The following is a 7982-nucleotide window of genomic DNA, read 5'->3' on the forward strand; positions in this document are numbered from 1 at the left end:
CCTGTTCAGCTTTTTCTGTGATCAGTTAACTGATATTTTCTACCAGTCGACTGATTTGGTCAACGATCAAATAACGACTTCTGAACCTTCTGAAATAGTGTATGATTTTATCGAATTTCAAATGTCAATCGATTGATATTATGAATCAGTCGACTATTATGGATAATCGAGTTATTAGTCGAATCAATTCTCCTCTATTTACTTTCGAAACAGAATCAGTCGACTGATGTGGAGAATCAGTCAAATCGATTCTATTTTATTTGTTTCCGAAATAGAATCAATTGACTGCTATGGAGAATCAGTCGAATCGATTCTATTCTATTTGTTTTCGAAATAGAATCAGTCGATTGATATCGAGAATCAGTCAAATCAATTCTATTTTGTTTGTTTCCAAAACATAATCAATCAACTGAAGTTCCTTATCAGTCGAATTGATCCTCAAATCAATTCGACTGACATGGATATTAGTCGGCTGGTATGTAGAATCCAAGCTGAAACTTAGTATCAGTCGATTGCTTATTACCTTCTAGTCGACTGATACCAACATCAGTCGACTGGATATCATTATCAATCGACTGATGAAAGTTTTTACTAAATTCGTCTAAATTACCTCTTGCCATCTAATCTGTGATGCGTTCGATCGTTCTTCTCTTGCCAAGAATCTGGTCGTCAACCTTCTTGGACTTCATTTGCCTTACATCCGACCTTCTGACTTGTAAGGGTTTTCTTTCGCCAAGAGTTTGCTTCTCGATTTTCTTAGACCTTCCTTTGCCTCACATCCGACCTTCTTACCTGTAAGGGCTTTCCTGCACACTTAATGAACAAGTGAGATTTCTCATAATTTTGCTCTGAACTTTACTGATGTCAACCATCAAAACTATAGTTCATGGGCATGATTGCATCAACATGGTCATGTACCTCGTCGTACGCTAAAATACCTTGCGCATCTCTACCAAACCTTTTTAAAAGGCAAAGAAAAAGATGTAAAGACAAATGTTGTCTTTCAAGACAATAACACAAATCATGACCCTTCTATGACAACACATTTGGATGTTTCTGATTTCTTTACAGATCTTGATGGAGGAATAGATAATTCAATTGGAAATGAAGATATTTATGAAAATCTCTAAGATGATGAAATATTTTAAAATAAATTAGTACATTTGCTATTATGTTCCTTTAGTAATCTTTTAATTGTTTCTCATTATGTATTTTCTTTTAATGAAGAATATCATGACTTTCATATTCAATAATGAAGATTTATGTCTTGTTGATAGTGCAACAATACATTCTATATTCAAAAAGAAAAGATATTTTTCTTATTTAGAAATGGGTGAAAGTAATGTTAATATAATATTTGATAGTACAAATATTATTGAAGGTTTTGGAAGAGCTAATATATCATTATTTGGAGGAACAAAATTTGTTATTGATAATGCATTATTCTCTCCTAAGTCTCAAAGAAATTTATTAAGTTTTAAAGATATTTGTCAAAATGGATATTACATTGAGACACATGATGAGAATATTGAATATCTCTATATTACAAAAATAGTGTTGGGTAAGAAACATGTATATGAAAGATTATCTACTTTTCTCATCTAGTTTGTACTACACAATAATATATGCGATAGAAACAAATGCAATAATAAACCCGAAGTTTACTAACTCAAATGATTTTATACTTTGGCATGACCAATTGGGACATCTTGGTTCTACAATATTTTGAAAAATTATCAAGAATTCACATGGACACACATTAAAGAACCCGAAGATTCTTAAATTTAATGAATTCTCATGTGATGCTTGTTCTCAAGAAAAATTTATTATGTGACCTTCACCATCTAAAGTTGGAATTGAATCCCCTGCATTTCTGAAACATATATAAGACTATTTACGTGGGCCTATTCACCCACCATGTTGACCATTTAAATATTTTATGGTACTAATTGATGCATCTACAAGATAGTCACATGTATGTTTATTATCAATTCACAACTTAGCGTTTGCAAGATTGCTTGCCCAAATTATTCCATTGAGAGCATAATTTTTAAAATATTCTATCAAGAAAATATGTCTTCATAATGTTGGTAAATTTACATCCCAAGTATTTAACCACTATTGTATGATGTCTATTGGGATAACTGTTGAACATCATATTGCTTATATTCATTCACAAAATGGTTTAGATGAATCATTTATTAATGCCTCCAGTTAATAGCTAGACCATTGATTCCCTCGGGCACGATGAGAGCTAAACTCCCAGAAATATATCCATTTAGGGACATGCTATTTTGCATGCAACAACAGCCGACAGTACGGTATGACGATGGCTAACCAGTTATCATATATTCTCTCCATTACAATTGACTTTTAGTAAGGAGCCTAATATATCTCATTTGAGAATATTTGAATGTGTGATTTATGTGTCAATTAGTCCACCACAAGGTTTTTCTCAAAAACTTGGCATTGATTATGAAGAAACATATTCCCCTGTAGTGGATGCAAACATATTTCAATATCTTATTTATATGACAACACAAGAATAAAACTTATTTGTATGGAAAACTTGATAATGATATCTATATGAAAATTCCTAAAAGAATCATGATGCTAGAAGCATCAAGTTCAAATTTTAAACATATTTATTCCATTAAATTACAAAGATCTTTGTATGGATTGAAGTCATCTGGACATATGTGGTATAAATATCTAAGTGATTATTTGGTGCAACACAAATATCAAAAGGATCCAATATGTCCATGTGTTTTTATAAAAAGAAATGGACCAAAATTTATCATTATTGTTGTATTTGTTGATGATTTAGATATCATTGGAAGTTCTGAAGAACTTCTAAATGCATTTGATATCTTGAGAAGGGAATTTGAAATGAAAGATCTAGGAAAAACGAAGTTTTATCTTAAATTACAAATCAAACATTTTGCAAATAGAATTTTTATCCATCAATCAGCTTATATACAAAAGACCCTAAAATGATTTTTTTATGGATAAAGCTCATCCATTAAGTTCCCCGATGGTTGTTCGATCACTTGATGTGAACAAAGACTTTTTCGACTTTGTGAAAATAATGAAGAATTGCTTGGTCTTAAAGTACCATATTTAAGTGCAATTGGTGCACTAATGTATCTTGCTAATAATACAAGATCATATATAACATTTGTTGTAAATTTATTAGCAAGATATAGTTCTTCACCAACACGTAGGCGTTGGAAGGGACTTAAACATATATTTAGATATCTTCAGGGGACCATCAATTTGAGCTTGTTTTATTCTAATATGTTTACTTCAGAGTTAATTGGTTATGCAGATGTAGGACACTTAAATGGACTTTAAAGAGCATGAAAGTTTCAAAATAGTTATGTACCTATAAATTTTATACCCATGTTGTATTCATATATGCAATTGCTTATATAATTTCTCAAAAAATAAAAATCTCCAATGAAATAAATATTTTAAGCTAAATTTACTAATAAGTGAACTAGAAAAAAAAATCTAATTTCAAAAATAATCAAACAAAATTCAAACACCTAAATTATCATATATATATATATATATATATATATATATATATATATATATATATATATATATATATATACACTAAATATTCAAGCAATATATATAATACCCTTTTTTACTATTTTTTATTTTCTTCTATGACCTAATTTACAATTTATAAAGGACATCATTTTTTCTTTAAAATGTCATTAAACTAGCCAATGCCATAGTTGCAAAATTTCTTCTTAAATGTATTCTAATGGATGTTTTAAGCACAGAAATAGAGGATCCAACATGATCTAATATATTAAGATCAGGGCAAACAAACAAAAACAAAAAACAAAAGTGGATAAAAATATTTTACAAAGGCTTAAAACATATTTTAAACAATAATTTAAACCTCCTTTTTCCTTCCAAGAAGCTCCAAGAGGTAACAAGGCCACCCTTGTCATGACTCAAAGCTTCCAGGCCTTTGAACAAAAAGGAGGGAAGATTACAGAGAACTATACACCCAAGTAAACGGAACAAATCACCAAAGAACACCCAATAGCATAACATTTCAAACAACTGAAATTGCCTGCATACCTGCCTCCAGTTTGGGAAATTGATGCATCACTTAAACAGGTATGACATCATTTGAAGTGTCCTCACAACTCAACACTATCCCATCGATACTCACTGGAAGGATGCAACTGGTCCATTGGCATCCAGTGTAAGCTGGTTCGTGGGGAGGAACAATCATAAGCACATTCGCATTCCTTCGAACAACTCCCATCACACTCACAGTACTGCCTTCCTTGATATGCCTGCAAACAGAAACATGACGAGAAACACCAGTTGGCAGTGCCCTGAGATAATGATTTTCGCATCACAATTTACTTTCCAGCTTAATATTCAGTCAAGTATGTGATTACGAAAGAACTTCTACCATCTCTGGTAGAAGAACAAGGGCCAGGATAGTCCATTGTTAGTCCTACGAGCCTACCCCAGTAAGACAATGAATGATTGAAATGGCAGCTAAAACAGAATATTTATAATCATTAAAAAGAATTAGATTACCCTTCTTTCACGCGCATTACACGATCATCGCTTGAAAGATTCCTCTGAGCCAACCATTGAAGAAACTCAGGAGAGGACTCTTTCTTGCCCGGGTCAATGTTTAAAACTGCAGACTCGTTGACGTATGTAGTTATCTTTGCACCATAACCAGTCTTTACCAATGCTCTTAATCCAGACTGGAAATCTGAAATGTAGAAATCAACTACATGCCTCTGCCAAAAGTTAAACATCAAATTCAGAAGCTGCTTCCAAAGGGATATTTATTTCAAGCACATGAGACAGCTGAATGAAGAAATAATGATAGATAAGCAAACATTTGACTTCATTGTTGAAGGACTTTATCAGATCAAAGGATGAAACATAGACTGAAAAGCAAGCACTTACCTCTGTTGCTCGAAGACCCCAAGTAAAAAGGCGGTGCTGTGGATTGGCCGGTTTAGAGTTCCAACCCCTGTACTCATATAAACTTGTAGATGTGTACACACATCTAGGTACTCTTGTAAAAGTTGACTCTAGGGGAACACTTCCACAGGTAACAATCTGCAAATTATTTAGGGAACGCAAATAAGCATAAAGATAATATATATGGAACGGAATAATGCACCAGTAACAAACATCTATATAGAACTACATAATCTTTCTATATAATGTTATAAAAAGGTCATAAGTGAAGCTTATGCTATTTGTCAGTGCAGTATCTGGACTTGCAATTCTGCATGCTGATTAATAGCTTCTCCAATTACACTTTACCATAAAACCTTTAATTAAACCAATGCCTATTACAATGTATGGCATCAAATATATCTCAAAAGAAATCTGCAACAACAATAATCATGACACACATTTAACGTACTAAACAGGGGACTTTATTAATGGTGCACATTCAACACTGATGACTAAGACCATTTCCATCACATGTAGAGAGACAAGGCCAGAAAATTTTGGATTAGACTTTTAACACTAGGAACCATCAATGCTAAAATACCAAATACTTTGTATGATTCATGAACTGTAGTTTGTAGGATATGTTAGTTTCATATCCGTTTAGAGATTATTTCAACCATGAATGAGCAATTTTCCCTCTTGAATAAAACCATATGAATTCTCATATTTACCCTGAAAGCAATTTTTGCCATTTGACGTTGACAAGCACTACCCGTTTTCAGTTCAGAGGGATGATTTGCATGCTCTGAGCTCAACTGAAGCAATTCACCGTCTTAATCAGGAGAAACAGTTAATGAGATAGTGTCTTAGAAAAGGATAAGCCAACCAACATATGTGGTAGAAAGACACAAGCGGCCTATACAATATTAGGCAGAGTAAAACTGATCCAACATACCAAAATAATCATTGATCCAATTTATATTGATAAAATGAAGGAAAACCTAATTCATGCAGCTTAAATGACATCAAGGTGTTGGTCTATCTGGAAGATACCTACCCCAGAGACCTTGATGTATTGACCATCTTTTGCAGTTCTTAGCTCGGCATCAGGATAGCTGGCAATGAAATGTGTCAAAGCTCTTCTTCCCCAACAAAGGTTTCGTATAGAAAGTCCTGCTACAACACCATGGAGAGACACCATTAATAACAAGAAGAGCATTATCAACAGCACCAAGAATAATCAAGGAGTTCAAAGATCTCATAATTAAGTCCAGGATGTATTACCATTAGAAGAAAACTTATCTACTTTGTTGATAGTGGTAACAGCTTGTTTGTATGCAGTTGAAGTGCTATGTATCTTTACTGAACCACTGGATTCCAATGGACCAGAAACTTTACGAGGGGCTGCAGATGAATTTAGTGGACCTCTAAAGAAACAGGACCGGATGTTATGAGTCCTGTTGTAGGGAGAGAAAGGGGACCAGAATTATGGGAGGCTGTCAGATTGGTTCCTCCAGATTGCTGACCAGATAATTTTTTCGTAGAATCACTCTGTTTGTTAAGAGGTCCAGAATTGGACTTCTGCCTATTTGAACTTCCAGTCCCTGGCACAGAAATTCGACCAGGTGATTGGCTGGACCGGTTGCTAGAGTTGGGAATGGCAGGTCCAGAATAAGCGGCAGCACCTCCAAATGAACCTGTCTTGCCAGAAGCATTTGTCACCGGACCGGACTTTCTTGATCTTGAGTTATCTGTGGGTATGTCAAACATCTTTCCAAGCTCTCCAGATTTCTTAACATCTCCGCCAGTGTATGGCATGGCCACAGAACTCATAGTTGGAGGCTTCTCTTTTGGCTGCCCAGGGCGGCCTGATACATACAACCCATTGCTGAGTTGATGTGATGGGAATCTGGATCCCATTGAGTTTTGCCTATATGCTCCTTCAACTTCTCTGGATCAAGTGCATACTCAAATCATAAAGGTTGATATGGATATATGCTGCAGCAACTCCAAGTCACATTGAATGATCATAGGAAAAAAAAAATTATTCTGCTGGAGCAGACATGATGCTTTAACTGGAGGGATACTCAAGAAAACTTCCAATAATTCTGTTTAGCAACATTAGATGATATTATGACAAAAATAATGTAAAATATGTTGATAAATCTTCATGTTTAGGATATATTTAATACAACTGCAATAAGATAAAAAATACAAAAACAAAGTTCATTAAAGCACAATTTATCAAATTTACATGACTAATTCTATCACATCTTAGTTTTTGATGCATTGCTTAACAAGATGGATATGCTTATACTCTATTCGCAGCTCAGTATGTGCAGGGAACTAAAGCTACAGTGATTGACAAATGAGGAACGCATTTTTGCTCTTTTACAACATAATATAGGAAAATAAAGCAACATAAATGAGTTGGATCAAGGAGGGGTTTATTCAATCCTAACTCAGCTTGTTATTGTTGTTAATCATAAATTAGCATGTAGATGTTCCCATCTTATTAGAACAGTAAAGCTAATCCAGTGTTAGGAAAGTGCATCCATGTAGAATCTCCTCTCTAAAAGGAATATTTTTCCCTTAAAAAAAGTCTGAGATTTTTAGGTAATGACAAAATGGATAGAAAAAAGTTGAATAGTTTGCAAATGTCATCTCTGTTTCCTCTTTATTTTGTTTATTTGTTTAGATTGTGAATCTCAATCCAAATTTCTCCTATAGAAAGTCAATATTCCAGATTATTCAAAGGAATGTCATATATACATATCAAAATTTATGGTTCTCTAAATTTTGCAACTTATATAGTAATTCCTTCCAGACTAAATCTTTTGGATCTTAGTGTAAACGGAAACATTTACCCTAAGATAGGCCAAGAAGCCCATTTGCCCCAGCAACAGCACAACAATAATGCATCTTCCAAGTCATTTTATTAATGGAAATGCAATTTTTCCAAAAGAAGTGTAACTTCGTAAACCAAAACTTTTGTTAGTTGATTGGATGAAAGAATTTTG

The 7982-nt window shown here is 33.7% G+C and overlaps 1 pseudogene; it reads right to left on the reverse strand.

The window, feature by feature from the left end:
* Positions 1–3800: 3800 nt before the first annotated feature.
* On the reverse strand, positions 3801–7070 carry LOC141836581 (putative membrane protein At1g16860; annotated as a pseudogene).
* Between the last annotated feature and the right edge of the window lie 912 nt (positions 7071–7982).

Source organism: Curcuma longa, chromosome 10 (assembly GCF_044706935.1).
Source record: "Curcuma longa cultivar G26 ecotype Majalengka, Jawa Barat chromosome 10, ITB_CL_G26_1.1, whole genome shotgun sequence".
Taxonomy (NCBI): Eukaryota; Viridiplantae; Streptophyta; class Magnoliopsida; order Zingiberales; family Zingiberaceae; genus Curcuma; species Curcuma longa.